General features: G+C 37.0%; 1 long non-coding RNA gene and 1 pseudogene across 2 annotated transcripts; one reads left to right on the forward strand and one right to left on the reverse strand.

Annotated features, from left to right (window-relative positions):
- Positions 1-2,644: 2,644 nt before the first annotated feature.
- On the forward strand, positions 2,645-7,670 carry LOC137855443 (uncharacterized). Of its 2 annotated transcripts, none has more exons than XR_011095728.1 (4): positions 2,645-2,766; positions 3,309-3,425; positions 4,867-4,927; positions 5,902-7,670. It is a non-coding gene; the product is annotated as an uncharacterized lncRNA (long non-coding RNA). The 2 variants fall into 2 exon arrangements; XR_011095729.1 differs by lacking the exon at positions 5,902-7,670 and adding an exon at positions 5,302-5,387.
- A 5,097-nt stretch (positions 7,671-12,767) lies between these two features.
- LOC137855297 (treslin-like) lies at positions 12,768-14,383 on the reverse strand (annotated as a pseudogene).
- Between the last annotated feature and the right edge of the window lie 3,205 nt (positions 14,384-17,588).

Consider the following 17,588-nt stretch of genomic DNA (forward strand, 5'->3'; position numbering starts at 1 on the left):
TAAAGAATTTGAAATTCAGCTAGAGTTGTTCCAGTGAGAGTATAAAAATCCATTTACTTCACATCCTCTTAAATCCTCTTAGTGCCTTAACAGATTAGTATGAAAAGGGGGAAGGAACAGTTTTTTATTTTAATTGAACTGGATGTTAGATTTCTCAGCTAGGTTTGATGAAGGGGTGAGTTATCAGGATGGAGTGGTGAGGGATTTTATTCAATTGTAACCACTCCTCTTAATGGGTTGGCAAGTACGTGGAAGGACACTTTAGTTTTATGAATGCTGCATTTAGCTACTCTCCAAAACATAGCTTGGGAAGTTATACTCATGTTGGACTTGTCATAGACATTGTTTTTATTGGTGAGATTTTCTTTATGGATTAACAGAGTGGTTCAGTTTAGAGGATATTTTGTCTATAGGCACTGTTGTCCCACAAGCATAGGAAAACAGAGAACCAGAAAAATGTGGATGGATTCCCTGGAAGTGCTTATAAACCAGAGCGAGACTATTTGTCTTGTGTCTTCCTTGGTGGGTCAAACATAAAACTCCATGAGTCTGAGCTTAGTGTTAACTGATAGATGTGGTCACATACTTCATCACATGAGTTTCATACTTCAGCATTAAAGGTTCACACAGGACACGAGGTTCAGCGCTCAACTTTTGGCAATAGTATAATATGTTTTGGTTCACATTGTTCACCTCCATCTGTAGAGAGCCCCACAAACTTTGTTTTCTATAATAGTCGTACAGTTTCTTCTTTCCTATATAAATAAAAATGACAAATATTTACAATATTTTCCAAAGAAATACAAACCACTCCCTATTTCAATCTTAGTGACCAATAGTCTATAGGTGATTATAGTTGCACAACAATGTTTCATATCATTCTCTTGGGATCTATGAAGCCAATGTTCAAATATACTTGCACAACTGGTTTATTGTACATGTACGTCTCATGTCCACTTTCAGTAATGTAAAATGTAGGTGTTCAGATAAAACAATTTATCATAATTATTTGCATACTCTGTGGACAGACGTAGATACCACACTTCTTAGGATGATTTAGAAGAAAAAATATCACTTTAAAATGGGTCAAGCTGCATGAAAAATTACCCCCATCTCCACCTCTTAGTAAAGTCATTTTACTTCTTTGTATTCCCACCTAGAAGAAATTCAAAATACTGGTTAACCTGCTTTGCTGAATAATCTGATAACAATGAAAACCAGAACAGTGATGTCCACCAGTGTTTCATTTAGACTCTGTGTCTGCTGTCTGCATCACCTTGTCAAGAAATACACAAGTATCTCATCTTATCAAGATGTATCACAAAGAGACATTTAAATCAATATTGCTATTTAGGACTTTTGAGAATGAAAGATACATCTAAAGTACATCTGCATAAAGATAAGGACATTCAAATGTAGCCTTTGTGCTCTTATTGAAATATCAGGGAAGAACAAGTACAATAAAGAGGAAGGGTGCGTCTTGATTTTAGAAAGCCAATAAAAACAGAAAGTAGCACAGGCAGAAAAGTAAGCCCTCCTAAGAGTTTAGGGAAGCCACAGAAAAGTGCGAGCCCCCAGAAACCAATTAATTGAAAACTGAGTGACCTTTAGGTTCCCTGCAGACTTAAGAGGGTCTGGCTTACTGCCAGGATTGTGAGTCACTCCAGTCCTATTGGTATAATTACTACTACCACCAGGCAAATCATCCCAAACCTTTCACTGATCTCTTGCCTGAAACAACAGCCCTCCAGCCATCTACCAACAGCAGATTTTGAGATGTGTATCACCAGACACCCATTTTTGTCTAAACTAAATCTGTAGTTTGACATATAACTGCAGCTTTCTCACATCACCTAGAAAACTGGTAACAATAGGCAACTCAAACCCAAGCAAATAAATTGCACCAGATGAAAGACTAGAAAAATCACCCTCATGGGAGCACTGTTCACGCCCACCATTTTCCAGCCATCCCTGCCAGAGGCAGAGATGTATGCTGTAGCTGGGTCCACAGCTGGACAAGATGTATAGGATGTATTGATTCTGGAAACGGTTGCTGCTTCCAGGAATACATAACATTTTGTTCATACTAATAGGTAAATAAATAAATAATAAAAAGTACATTATCTGACTGCTCTCTTCAATGATTATTCAGTGACCTAAACTGCTCCTGTGCTTTCACCTAAATCAGAAATTCTCTTAAAGTATGTTTTGGAGACAAATAATATGGAATGGTTGTATACCAGTATTTAATCTAATGGTTAAAAACTAAAACTCAAGTATTTGTGAGAGAGGACAAACTTTTCTGATGCTTCTGAAATGTATTTTTTGTGAACAAGAAAAGCAGGGCACAAGAGGTCTTGATCTTGAGGTCTCTTGTTCTTCAGGTCTCTTCCAACCTAGACAATTCTGTGAAGAGGTGTCATCCTTTTTCCTTACCCCTCCCAGGAGAAATCTGCTGAGAATTCTCCTGTGTGAGAATCTCCAAGGTGACGGACTGCTTTACTGCCTGCTGTTATTAACTAACTGCCTGCTGTTATTAACTAGACTATTAACTGTTGTTTCAGGAGAAATCTTGTTGATTCCTCCTAAAGGTGTTACTTGTATATAACACAAACAATATAATCAATTTTCCTACTAGTTACAGCTGGAACATTTATACCTGCTTTATGTCTGAACTACTGCCAGTCCTATCCACTGGTGAAAAGGAAGCATAATGATCAGAAACAGCTTGTGTGTTAGCCTGTGTCTATCTTATGCAGAACAAAGGTACTCTTTCCATCCTTATAACATTCTATATCATTCTATTCCTATAGCTATATCCTATAGCATTCTTCTTTCCATCCTATATCGTCAATGGGGTTTTTGAGATTTCACTTTCAGCCTGCTTCTAGACCTTGCAGACTAAGGACATAGATGGTTTCTAATTTGCAGCTTACAATGTAATAATTTAAAAATAACAATAATCTTTTTCTCCATAAAGAATTTTGCACAAGGGGAAGAAAAATATTATTAATTAGAGACTTGGAGATAAATCTTAGTCCCAAACAGTGTATCATTAACCCAGGTTCTGGTTAATAAATCACACAGCCAGAAAAAAACTGACTAGATTAATGAAAATGATTTCATTTTATTATTTTCAAAGAGAAGGGGACAAAATAAGAAAAAAAAAATGTTTTTTGTTTGTTTGTTTTGGGTTTGTTTAAAGCCTCTTGAATTCAGAAACAAACAAACCCAAAGCTCTCAAGGCTGAGGCATGTGCAATTTACTCTGCCTCTTCAACCACAAAGGGATCCTTTTCTGCCTTCCAGCTTGAAAACCTTCTGGTCATAAGTCTCAGCACATCTTCTTCAGTCTTGACATTTTCTGTTTTTGCCTGAGGACCTAAAGCAGGGTGAAGTCGTTTAGGGTTTGCGCTAAAGAACCAGGTAAATGGGTATTTTCATTTGTTTTTCTCTAAACTGACAGGGACTTCAGGCACTTTAAAGCAGACAGCACTCCTGCCCAATAGTCACTTCTGATATTCTGGTTTTACCTGCTTATTATTTATTTCTTTTCCTCCAGCAATGTCACTTACTTTATGTTGTACCTCAAATTCAGACTTGTTCAGTTGTTTTTTTTTTTTTTGTTTTTTTTTTTTTAAGAAAGAACCAGTAGCTGCTTTTCTTGGAGGGTGGTGGTGGAGAGGGGAAGGAATCATGTCCTGTGTGTGGGATTCTCTTTCTAATATACACACATTCACATACACCCACGTGTGCATAACCACATTTAATTTAAAATAAGTACTGGAAGTATAAATTGCTAATCTTAACAGAATTTAATGCTAGACCATCTAATTATCCATGGCAAGCATTGACTGGAAATCACAAATGGAATAAAGCATGTGTCTAAAATGAGACCTCTTTATATATTAATTTTTACATTTATTCAGAAGAAACTAAAGCAAAAGCAATCTATTCCTATATAGTGCAATATACGTGAAACATGAATAAAATTATCAGAGAATTTGACTTTCTGTATCCAGTTATTCACTGTTAGTCACAATTAATTTCACCAAAACAGTTTCTTCTCATTTGTCAGGGCCCAAGTTTGTAAGCAATATAAAACCAACATGCAAAGTGAGCTTTTAGCACATACAGCACCTATTTTGCTCTTGGATTTCTTCTTTTAATGTCAACAATGCCATCTGCAAATACTGCGAACTATCATTTCTTTCCATAGCATGTACCAGGTGAGCTACATAAACAAATGGTTTATGTGGGATTAGAGGGGGAATTCACAGACTCCCCCACTATCTGGTGTGGTCTGCATAACAAAAACTGGTGAGACAAGAATGTGTATGTACAAGACACTCAAAGCTATTTTAAAAGGGTTTTTACTCCTGAGTAACTAACCCTGGAAGGGAAGAGAACTATCAACCAGATTAAACAGAAAATAAGAGACATTTTTGAAAAAAATAAGTCAGATTAAAAGGAGGATTTAAAGATAGAGCAACCTGTGCCAGCTTGCAGGATGCAGTGTGTAGGGACACCATTTCATAATGCAAATGTGACTCTACAAGGGCTTGTTCGCAGTTAACAAATTTATAGATATTTTTAATATTTTGTAAATGTCTAGTGTTGTGGTTTATTTGCTGTACTGCTAATATTGATGCCAGATAAATAATTCACTGATAGGCTTTTAATGTTGTTAATCAATCAATAAACAAATTCAATTCCAATTAGATTGAAATCATATGAGCAGTTTTTCCCTGTGACATAAAAAGAGGAATCATTCCATATAAGTTTTAGTATTTAGCTGTGATACTTACTGAGGAATTTAGTCACTCTGGGCTCTCTCCCAGTACCTTATGGGACATTGTGTTTCTAGGTGAAGATGTAAGTCCCATGCAAGTTTTACACCCTGTAACTATGAAAAGAACCTACAGAAGGTAAGCCGTTAGCTAAGTTCCTAAAATCAGGTGGTTTTATCAGTATTGGAGTGTTTGTTTCAGGCTGTTTTAGTTTAGAAAGGCTTTGTCCTCTATCTGAATACAGCTGCATGCAGACTTCATTTGCTGAATAGCTCAGTAGTCAGAGGCTTTTATTAGAAGTTGAGAATAGCTGGATCCCAAAACTACTTACAAGCACTTGAACATATTCTTTAATGCAAATTGCTTGATTACCAAAACTCTGGAGTCTTCTACGGCTTGTAGACACTTTATTAACACCTATACTAATGAATTAAACAGCGTTTGGAAATCTTCCAGACATTGGAACCTGCCTGTACATATGCTTAAATTACACATCTCTGGTGTTGTTTTAGCCCATAGGGAGTTTGCATGGAGATGTGCAGTTTTGGAGGAGTAACAAAACTTATGAGCAGGACTCATTGAGAGAGAATAATTCCAGGTACATTTAATTTGCTATCGTGGCATGCTTATAACCTGTCTGCCCAATCTGGGCTCATTTGCAAGGAATGATCTATTATTTATTGGACTACTCTAAGGAAAAGTCACGCATTGTTTTTTATTGTGGAATACTATCCACCTACAGAATTTATGGTTACTCTGATCAGTATTATGTAGCATCTATTCAGTGTCCCATGCTCTGCAGGTACATATTTCATTACATCAGATCACTTTCTTAAGCAAGCTAATACTTTTTTAAAAAAAGAAAAAAAACATCAGTAGTCTGTACAGAGGTAAAAAAGTGAATGAGGTGTGATCAGTGCTGTCAAAACACTCAATATAGCAACACAAATCCAGCATTATGATGGTACAATGTAGTTAAACAGGGGCTCAGGGGCTAACATGTATTGATAATTCTAGTCTGGTAGAGGCAATTTGTGTCCGTGAGTGATGAAGAAGATTTGTGTATTTTTTGTGCTTAAATGAGATCCTAATATATATTTAGCTCTTTGCAGACACAAAGGTGGAGACATTCCTGCCCTGGAGGTTTCCCAAGAGACAAAAATGTAAAGGAGCTAGGAGAAGACTGCAAATCAACCAAATACAAATTAGTGAGATGATAGCCTGTAAACAGCAGAGCAGCAGTGTGGCTTTTGAATTGAGAATTAAACCTAAGGATACACACACCCCCCAAAAAAGTCAGCAGCGTGTTTAATGCTAACTGGCAATCCCACTGACATTTTACTGACCCCCCTGTTGAGACTACAGATGACGAGAACTGAACGTGCACAGTGACTGAGCAATCTTTTTTCTTCTGGCAAGTCAGCAGGGGAGAAAAAAGGAAATTTGCCTACTGCTTGCTATTCTCTGTGGTTAAATCCAAGGTTTCTCATGCTGTCTCCCACTGTGAACATAAATTCATTTGAAAAACAAACAAAATAGAGGAGGGAGAAATAGGTTCTTAATGCAAATTGCCTAGTACTATGCAAATAAAGAAGCTAATAATAAGTGATAGCAATATAGACTCATTCCTTTATTAAGAGAAATAAGACAGTCTCCTTTGATATCATTTATAGTTGCAAATTGAAGATATAGGCATTTTTTTCTCTTTTGTGTGACTGCAGTTTATTAATCGTCACCCTTTTATGTTCATTTTCAGGTCAGTGATTTCTTTCATCTTCTTAGGATTTCATATAATAAGGTCACCTACTGACTCAGAGATTTTTTAAATGTCTTCTCTCCATCTTTCCTCCTTCTTTTCTCCAATTTTCTCCAATTATGGCTCTTCTCCCAGTCCCTAGAGTTTAGGCCAAGAATTAGTGATTTAGGGGAAATTTCCTTTCAGTATAAGGAAGTAAAAATAACACTGAGGTTTCTGGGAGATTCATCATTGAAACAGAACCTGTAATACAGATCCAAATGAATATCCGAGAGTTTCTGTGCTGGTGAACAGTTATGTTATTAATTGCAGGACACAAAACACTTTGCCTCACAAACATGAAAATGAGATAAAAAGTGGACTTATAGTGATGACCAAATTACAGCTAGTTACTAAGTTACCATTCATCAGCCTAGCTATGGGCATGTATTGTACACGTATTTTTAGGCTGTGGCAAATGTGAGATAATATATATTATTTATGGTTTTAGGACAAGAAAGTATCTTCAGAGTGGGTTACCATAGCTCAGCTGAGGTACGATAACCCACTGAGAAGTAATTAATGGTTACTATTAGTCTGGTCTACACAGCTAAAAAGTACAAAGACTTACCTTGAAGAACATAGGGATCTATACAAAAGTTGTTGGCAGCCTTACAAGGATGTTTCTTAGAAGTGTTCTGTATTAGACATTGGGACAAGTATCCTGTGATCCCATACATTAACACATTGAATCTATATGTTTCTTGTGTTAGGTACAGAACATTTATATGTTAACTGGATACCTTTTAATGCCACGAATAATAAGTAATGATGAAAAGTACTGGTTGAAAAGTAATAAACCATTCCAGATTTTCCTGTGCAATGCCATATAAATTAATGTATGGAACTTGATTTTGCTCAGGTCATATACATTGCTGAGAGGTATAGAGATAGAGGTAGGAGCAAGTAAAACATTTTACTCATTTGAAATCTGTTTTGAAAAAACAGCAATTTATTTACAGACACTTATTAACTATTTCCTCTTGTTTGCCTATGAATAGGTACATTAGAGTCTAATTGCCCAGATTATCTGTTGGCCCCATTCCACATGTGTGAGAGAAAATATATTTCTGGCTGATGAAATAATGTTCACTCTGTTTTGTCAGTGTTTTACTCAACAAACCAGAGAGCTAATCTTTCCTTTTTCAAATGTACCTCAATTTAATACTTTAGCTGAGTCTAAACAAGTCAGAATTACATAGGAAAGAGTAATCTATTCCTGCCCCAAATCTGTTAAAAATTAAAAGCATAGAAGGAAATATCTGATTCGCATCAGTAAGACCACTTGCAGCAGACATTTTATAATGGCCTGAAATACTGTGGCCAAACAAGCTAGTTTGGAAGCACATATTGATTTAGGGTTTATTTTCAGGTCCTGAACAGTCAGACATTTGTACAAATCTAATATTTAGATAAACGTCACCTTGGCAAAAACAACCAGGAACACAAAGGAATTACAAAATCACATTTGCCATACATACAAAATCACATTTGCCATACTATTCCAGAGAACAAAATATGTTTTTTGTCATGGATATTTGAGGATACTAAGTGGACAACCAGTTTTTATTAACAATCCTAAAATGATTTCTTGACGAGTAGAGGAGTCTATGACTATTCATATCTTCAGATTTTGGCCCATCCCAAAAAGCACTCTTGGAAATGCTTGGGATAGAGGTCTGAAATAATTCATAGGTGCAGTCTGGGCATGACATTCTGAAGGTTTATTGGTTTTAGATAGGGAAACCATGGCTTCTTGGTTTTCGGAATGGAAAGGGAGTTTAGCCATAGAATCATGAAGGTTTGAAAAGACCTCCAAGATCACCTGGTACAACTGCCCCCCTACCACCGATGTCACCCACTGCTCCTAAGTAACACACCCAACCTTTCCTTAAACACCCCCAGGGACAGTGACTCTACCTATCTAATTCCTTATCAAATAGCAAAGACACAGATATAAAATACATTTAAAACTGCAGAAACTTCTGAGACTGCTCAAAGGCCTTACTTTTTTTTTTTTTTTTTCTTCTCCACAAGTTTTCCCTTAGATTCTGTGATCTGACTGTACAAATCTGGGTCTTTATCTAATTCTTGGCTACGCTGATTATTGCAAGTAATATGCAGTCTGAAAACAGATAAAATGGATTTAAAGAAACAATGAGACTGGAAACTTAGGTAATACAACTCCTTGGTAATACAAGCTTTGAAGGGAAGGAGCTCTTACCCTGAGGTGTGGCTGCTAGTATCATTCATATCTAAAGCAGTGGCAAGTGATGGATCCCTCAGCAGGGAAGACAATGCCTCCTTGAATGCAACTGGCACATCACCCACTCAGCACAGGGAACACTTGCTGTCTCCATTGAGAGCAGCTGACTACACAAAATGAAACTCTTAGCATTGAGAGGAAGAAAATAAGTCAGAGGTAGCCTGAGCGAAGAGATTCCTTTCAGTGAAGAGGAGTTATTTCTGAAAGATTATTCTGTCAGTTCTTTCTCAAGGTCCTGTTGACTTTGCATTTCTTTTCACAGACATTCTTATTCCTACATGTACAAATAGGATATGGTCGAGTCCTTATGTCTTTCATGAATGAAGCTTTAGAAGTATGCTAGCAATTCGCTCTATCAAAATTTGGTTTTCTATTGTGCAGTCTGTACTTTATAATTAAAATCTTTGTGTCTTGTAGACTAATCTCTTAAAGGAAATAAAAACTGTTTTGACCATAATGACCCACTATTTGCAATATTCACCTTTGAAATTCAAAGCTTGCTTTCTTTCCTTTAACAAAAACAATGATGTATTTGAAGATACCTCTAGATTAAATTTAAATAATGAAGAAATTATTAATAGTCCAATTCCCTCAATAACAAGAGGAAGAAAGAGTGTTATATCTCTCATTATTTTCCAATTTACTGGATTAAAAAACAAAACAAACAAACAAAAAAAAAAAAACAAAAACCTGTAAATTTTGTAAGTTTAAATCTAAAATAAAACATGCAGATTTTGATGAGGCATCTCCCTCAGTAACACCAATGCATTCAAAGTATATTAAAGAAGGAAGTAGTTGTGTAACAAAATTAATTTCCTTTTACAAAACAAATGAAGTGAAGGATAGCTTTCTCCTGTAGGCCAGTTCAGGAAACTGACATTCCCTAAGTGATGGCATTGCCAACATCTTTTGAATGTTGAATTATTCATACATTTAAACAATGAACAAAACACCAGATTTTAATCATAGAATGTCTTGGGTTGGAAGGGACCTTAAAGATCATCTGGTTTGATGATCATCTGGTTTGATGATATGTTTTGATGATTAATTATGTATTTATATTGGCATCCCATAGGTTGCCAATATAAATACATAATTAATACATATAAGTATAAATACATATATATTTATATGTAATTTTGGTTTCACTAAAGTCAGTGGCAACTCCTGAAGCACATTATTCCTGGCTGATATTTGCCAAACTCATAGATAAGGATCTCCTGTAATGCAGATTTTGCAGCATTCTCATACAACCTACACTTGTCCTTCATTATCCACTACAGGTATGGACAACACATAATTTTATTTATTATTTTCTGATCCCCTTATACATTTGTATAGTTGTCTTGTTTTGTATTATCTCAAGTTTCAACAACTGCATTTTTTTTCTGTCTTTCTTGGGGCGATACTTCTTTCTATAATTGTTTTCCTTTATTCTTTGGACTCCTTCCAACTGTTCACAACCATTTTAAAGTTTGTTGTGCAACACTGAGGAAAGTGTTTCAGCTAAAGCCTCTGAATAGATTAGAAGGATTACTAAAATTACTCCATATGTCTTGCAAGATACATTTTTTCCTTCCTGTCTGAGCTAAATTTATTTGGTTCTCATCTTTTAATTTTCATTTTACTGATAGAAAACTCAGATACAGGTAGACTAAAGGAGTCACCCAATTCTACATATGAAATTTTGAGATTTGGTAATTCAGTGCACATCTGCTAAGTCTGGAATTCATCTCAGATAGAAATTTCATATTCTATAACACATTTTCATGGTTTTCACAGTATTGTTTCTCCCTAGCTGTCTTTGTCTTTCAGTAGTGTCACTGCTCTTTCCAGCCTTTTTACCACTGTGAAGTACTTTCTCCTTGTCTTGGCTTCAGGTACAAAATTTCCTTTTCTCCAGTAATAAAATTTAAGAAGAATCCATTTCTCTTCATGGTTACAATGACCTCATGCAAAATGACCTCACACATTACTTCTTTCATATCCTTCTTTAGTTTTTGCCTATTTTGCGTTATTCTGAAGAGAGATTCTCCTTTTGGACATTTGAGAAGTGCCTTCCAGACTAATGGAATGTACGTAATGTACTGAACATTATTGCAAAGAGCATAAGACACCTTTCCCATTCATTCCCACTTTCTGCTAATGTACAGACACTGGCTCCACTGGAGATATTTTTGCTTAACATCAGCACAAGAAAGTTTAGGAAAGTTTATTGATGGCTATCAAATAAAAGAAATAAAAGGGAGCATCTGGTAAACAATTTGCAATACAAAGTAGGCATGAAAGACTGTGGTAGCAATTGCTACTAATCTATTTATTCCACCTACAAAAACAAACAAACATCTGAGCTACAATTGGGGTATTTTTTTCAACTTCAGAAATGCTTTCAGAGCATTAACCAGTGATGAGATTTCACAGCAGATAAATGCCTTAGTAAACCATAAGGAAAATATATTTTGGAAACACAAACATTTTGATAATAAGCCTGGGCCATAATAAAAGTTCTTCAATAAAATACTGGTCTAGAATGAGAGAGACAAGAAGTTTGGTGCAATACAGGGGTATCTTACCTGTTGCTTCTGCTACATAGGCCATATGTAGCAGAAGCAACAGGTAAGATACCCCTGTATGGGTATCTTACCCTATGCACATCTCTGCATTTATATATGTATATATAATATATATATATGATACATATATATAAAAACATAGGGACCTGTCAGTATGTTTAATGAGTCAGTCATCTGAAGCAGCTGAGGAGAATAAAAAGTCCTTCATCCTGCTCTGAAGTCTGATCCTTTTACATGCAGGTAACTCTATTCCTAATTCAATTTATAAATTGTGGAGTAACTTCAAACCTCCTAGTCTCATTTAATTTCTTCCTGATTATTCTTGTTCCAAGTATGTAAAGTTGCTCTCTCCAGAGTGTTTGGTTCCTTGCAAGACAGTTAGCTGACAAGGTGGTTCTGACCTAACTGGGATTTTCAGAGAAGATACTGGAAGGGAAACAATAATGAAACAATATGAAATGTTTCAAATACTTATATTTTTATTTTGTTCTGCTTTGACAAATTAAACAAAAATAAATAAATAAATAAATAAATAAATAAATAAAATAGAAGTGCCAGCATTTTTCAAAAATTAAATCTACTTGTCATTTTCAAACTGATCATGATAATTGGCGGTTACCCTTCTCTCCTTAAGTATTTTTCTAGGCTGTAGTCCAACTTATGATTCTGGTATGGCACATGAAATGGATCATCTGCAGTAGAATGGAGGCTGTGGTGATGAAGTGCCTTCAATTTTCCCCGTAATATTCTCATAGAAGACTGATGAATAAGACCCTCAGAAACAATTACAATGAGGGATATCCATCAACAGTTAAGACTGACCTTTCTTTTTCTCCATTTCCTTTGCTTTCCCTTTTTTCACTTTTCCTTTGTCTTTTTGTCTTTTCCTTCCCCCCACACCCTCAGAAGTCTTTTTCTAGGTCAGTTTGACTTAATTTCTAGAGTTTTAAGCATCTTTTATTAGGGAAACCAAAAACTCCAATGAGACCAGATGATTTAAGACAGACAATTGTGAAGGCAGCATTAGACGTGGCTTATAAAGTGTCAAATTTTATTTGATAATTCCTTACACCAGTCTTCCCTTGATTGCTAAAATGGGCAAATCCCATTTTAACATTTTTTTTCATAATATAAGTTCAGTGCTATGATAATTATTATGAAATCTCTGCATTTCTTACTTTTTTTTTTTCAGAGGAATAAAAAAGTAACAAAACATCTTCATCATGTGGACATTGGTCAGATTCTATGCAAGCATGGAAGACAGAAGGAAGGTGAATATAATTCATAGAAATTCAATGGAATGATGTAAGGAAGTAAGTCACTACAGACTACTTTTCCTTTTCTTCATCTCTGTAACGAATCATTTAATCAGTCGTTATGTTCTGGCATTTCTAAGCCAGCCTCTTTGCAAGGAGGGGAAAGTTTCTCTTGTGGAGTACAATCCTTTGGCATTACTTGTAGTAAGTGAAGCCTTTTACTTTCCATTAACACACACAGTGACTTGACCCCTTGCACAGGATGACAAAAGTAGTTTCCCAAACACTTTGCTGCAGTCTGCTTAGCAGCTGGACTTTTGCTGTGAATTTTCTCCAGGTTTTGTGGAATGCAAGGTGATCTTCTTGGTACTTTACTGGCAGGACTGAGTAGCTTCTGTGCAGATTTATGAGTGTTTTTCTAAGAGTCTGACACAGAGTCAGCTCTTCTAAGTTTAAAGAATCTTTTCTTGTTCTCCTCCTTCCAAATAAGTGCTCTGCAGGGCTACACAGGTCAATAACTTCACTAAAAAAAATAAATAAAAAAAATAATCTCTTTGGAATCTGGACAGTGGGGCTCTTGGAGTGCAGCTTAATGTCTGCTAAATCCTGCTGAGTGCAGCTCTTCTCTTCTCGTCTGTGGTGGACTTGCTGTGAATTCTGTGAGATGGGCTGTGTCGCAGAATAGAAAACATCAAAGTGGATCCTATTCAAAGACAGTTGTCTGATGCATGGACTTCTTCTTAAACCTGATTTAATTATGGCCTTCTCTGGAGACTCTTCTACAACACCAGCATCACAGCCTGGATCAGAAGACTGGCCTTTGATCTGCCTATGAAGTAGTCTCCTAGAGACCTGTTTATGTACTGGTGTTTCTGCAACTCTCTTGGGCAGTAACTTATAATGATCTTTAGCACCTTCATCAGAGCATTTGCTTCTTAGGCCTTCCACAGCAGATACTGACTGGCTTCTAGGCATCTTTTTCATAGACCTTTTTTACGGTGAATGTATCCCTTCATTGAAGAGATTCCTCCTTACCTTTGTAACCTCTGGCACTGCTCCTTTCTGCAAAAGCATTTGTTGGGATTTCTCAGTGGCAAGGTAAGAACATGAGCTCTCTCTCCTTTCTGATGGGAGTCTTGGCTATCTTGGGAATCTCAGTTTGGTGCAAGTTCTATGACATTTCAATCATGCTCCTGTGTGGCTAATATATTATTCCTTCTCTTTTTGACAGATTGGGTGTGCAGTTCCTCCAGCTGAACACCCTCAGTGAGTAGGCAAACAGCACTGGGAGTTAGGGCAGATGATAAAGACTCTGGATATCAAATCTCCTGAATCATCACTGAAGAAGTCTGAAGGCAGAACAGATGCCAGCTTCGGTGGTATTTGTGTACCCAGCCTGTAGTGGGTACCCAGACCTTTTCAAGGGTCCTCAGTATAGAATTCATATACAATTCCAGTATTTCCTCTAGAAACTTTGTAAGATTATCCGGGTCTTCAGTCAAACATAAAATGTGCAGCATATCTGTCATCTCTTCTAACAGACGCTCCATTTCATGAGTGTTTTGTACTGAAGGGCACTGAAGACATAATTCAAGGCGCAAAAATACCTGAAGTTGACTCTCTGACTTTGGTTTCCTTCTCTGAGTCATGATGTTGTCTAAGCATTTTGCTTGTCTTCAGGAGATGGTTTCTGACTCTTTCCATATTAATATTATTATTATTAATATTATTTCCTGGCCCAGCTGTGGCAGATATTTAACTCAATTTTCTTTGGTACAGCTCAGATAGACTTTCTGAGAGTTCCACTTCAGATTGGTCTGCATTGTCCTCATTAGCACAAGAAACCAGCAGGAGCCTGAATGACTCCATCAGATCAGAGCCTGCTCCACAAACATTTGGTGAATGATACTGAAGCACTGGTGAAGCACTGAAGGATGCCAGTGCCCTATAGTAGGCAGCTCCTGTTGGACCCACTGTAGCACAGCAGTTTATTCTGTGCTAGCTAGAGAATCCTCTGTTGACATGTTAATTTTACTCAACACACTATGCAAAATGTCTGTCAAGATGTGCCTGTAGTGGCTCCAACATTGCACTAAGATTTCAGATAGCAAAATGGTGCCTCCCATTTGATAGAGTAGTTCAAACAGTGTCCAGTATCCAACACGATCTGGGGATTTGATCACCTGCTACCACTAGCTGGTGTCCACCCAGCAGAGCATGACCTTCTGCTCCTGGACTCTCCAGGGCAGGAGCTTCTCTGCCACCTCCTGGGCTGTGGGCGGCTCTGGCTGGACAGTACTGGACGCAATTTGCTGCAGCTCCAAGCTAGATTGGGGACAGGGCAAGAAGAGGAACATTGGCGAAACCCTCAGGGGCAGGCCTGGCCGGCCCTGCGGCTGCCACAGAGGGGCTTGCCACCACCCTGCGAGGCCCCTCCGTGGCTACCGAGAAAGTCGAGGAAGCAGATGGCCCAGTGCAGGCAGGACAGGCCGAAGCAGCAGCCCAGGTGGTTGAGAAGGTGCAGGGCACCCAGCCATAGCCATGCCCCCAGGCCTGGGATGACGGTGTCAAGCAGGAACACAGCACCGGGTGAGCACAACACGGCAGCAGCCCCTCACGGCACGGCGGCCCCTCATGGCATGACCACCATTATGTGCTTGGCCGCTGAGAAGAATGGAGGGATGAGCTCAGCTCATGTAAAATAACTTGGGAATTGAGCGAACAGCTATTTGTGGCTCCTTTACAGCACTTGATTTGAGATAGTGATCTTTCATCCAAGCATGGATGTTATTCAGTCATGGTTGGTTAATTCTGTAATCGGCAAAATCCTCTGCTAAAAGCAATTTCTTATCTGTTCTTGTACTCCTTCATTTGTTTTGATAGATATATAGACAGATTTTCATTTGTGTTCATTTACCTTTTATTTGTATACTGTGGTCTTCTTGGACTCATAATGATTCTGTTTAACTGTTATTTTAATATAATTAACCTCTAATTTCAAAATATCTGACTTTTCAAATCAGACCATATTTTGTGGGTACTTAGTACATGTGCTTACATTTCTTACTTTTCAATTGTTAATTTTCACACCTACTCAGTTACCTACAGTGGCAGCGATGATTCTAAGCTTTTTTTTTTTTTTTTCTTTTACCAAAACACATTGCCATATTTTAAACTACTTTTAATTTGAATTAATTAAATTGGTCTTGCCTTAGAGATTTCTACAAATGTCATTAATATGACAAGTGAATTATATTTTCTGAAATACTGTAATTCTTCTCTGAATTCTTTTCAATAAGTAACTTTTATTATTGTTGTTGTTTAAGCTGCATTATTTGTAAATCATACAGGAGAACTGAACTGTTTCCTAGGCAAAGCAAACTTGCTTCATGATTCTTATGGGCATGAGTGAAGGAGAAACAGAAGTTGCAAAAATTCTGGAGCAGATCTTCCTAGATTTTTCAGAGTGACTACTGCCTTTTGGAAATAATGAAAATGTACTTTCAGCTTTCTTACTTTTATTCCAAAAAAGTCAAAGAGCAGACTCAGTGCTAAGCATATTTGATTTATTTGTTTCTTTCAGGAGATTGGTGAGTAGTGGTTTATCTTGAGAGAAAGTAATCAGCCTAGAATGTACTTAGGCTGGATCTTAAAAAAAAAAATAAATATTAAAAAAAAAAAAAAAGTATGACTATTACAGTTATTCCAAAGGAAATTCCTGAAGTGCTTGTCTGGATCCTCAATATTCACAGTATAGACACACTCTTTCTGGGCTGCATTGTTTTCTTAAACAATTACATACAGCACAGGTAGAGATATGATCGGGCTGCACAGGGACAGATGTTCGTCAAGAGCCATGTACTTCCAATGTACAATCAATATCTATGCAGAAAAGCTGAGTGTCTGAGACATGAATGGACCAGAGAATATTATCCCTATCTTATATAACTGGATTCACAAAAGCATAACTTTTAATATTTTTCAGGCTCCCAAGTGGATAAAATTAAATTTCAATGAAGGTGAATCTTTTCTTCTGTGTACTTAATTGCAAAGTATACGGAATCTTTGCAGCATAAATTAAATGCCCTTCTTAATATACTGTTGCCCATAAATTCCAGTGTAATAATACTTTGCGGATATTCCTCTCATGCTTTCATATTGGCATAACTCAATTTCCCGGCAGGTCTTTCCAAACCCTAATATTTCTAAGCATAGTTTTTTCTTGAACAAGTCAGTCGATGTTCACAAATTTACTAAGGCGCAGACACATGCACTGCTGCAGTTCGGCTCTCAGACTGTGCTTTATAATGCTGAGCTAGTGCCTAGGTTATTCACACACTGCTTAAGGAGAATAAGGGCTTTCAGGAGAGTTTACATCATTGACACACAGAGCAAGAAGCTGTCTATGGGAAAGAGTCAGGAAGATAATATGTTTTATATCTTGTCTGTGTTATAGATATAGTTGCTGACCTGCAAATAGATTAAGATGTCTGTGTGAAAACAGAAGTCGCAGACTTAATAGTTCATCTTTCTCAAACACAGCCCAATTTTTTTGTTTGTTTGTTTGTTTTTGTTTTTGTTTTGAGTGAGGCAATACGTCTGCTTATAAAGTGGCTGGAGGAGTGGAGGAGGATGTGGTAAAAGTGTTATCCACTTTTTGTGTACCAGCCCAAGGCTGGAGGAACCTGCCTAGGAGTCCAAGATGCCAGGTGGCAAAAGAATTCAAAGCAACAGGAATTATAAAAATAATGAGACAGTTCACAGGAATGGTTTGGACCCTGGAAAAATTTCCTTTATAATTAAATATATTTCCTTTATAATTTTCCTTTATAATCATAATTATAATTTGATGTGATATCCCCTTGGAAAATATATACATCTAGAATAAAGAAATAACAGATCTCAGACA

The sequence above is a fragment of the Anas acuta genome, chromosome 4 (genome assembly GCF_963932015.1).
Source record: "Anas acuta chromosome 4, bAnaAcu1.1, whole genome shotgun sequence".
Classification (NCBI taxonomy): domain Eukaryota; kingdom Metazoa; phylum Chordata; class Aves; order Anseriformes; family Anatidae; genus Anas; species Anas acuta.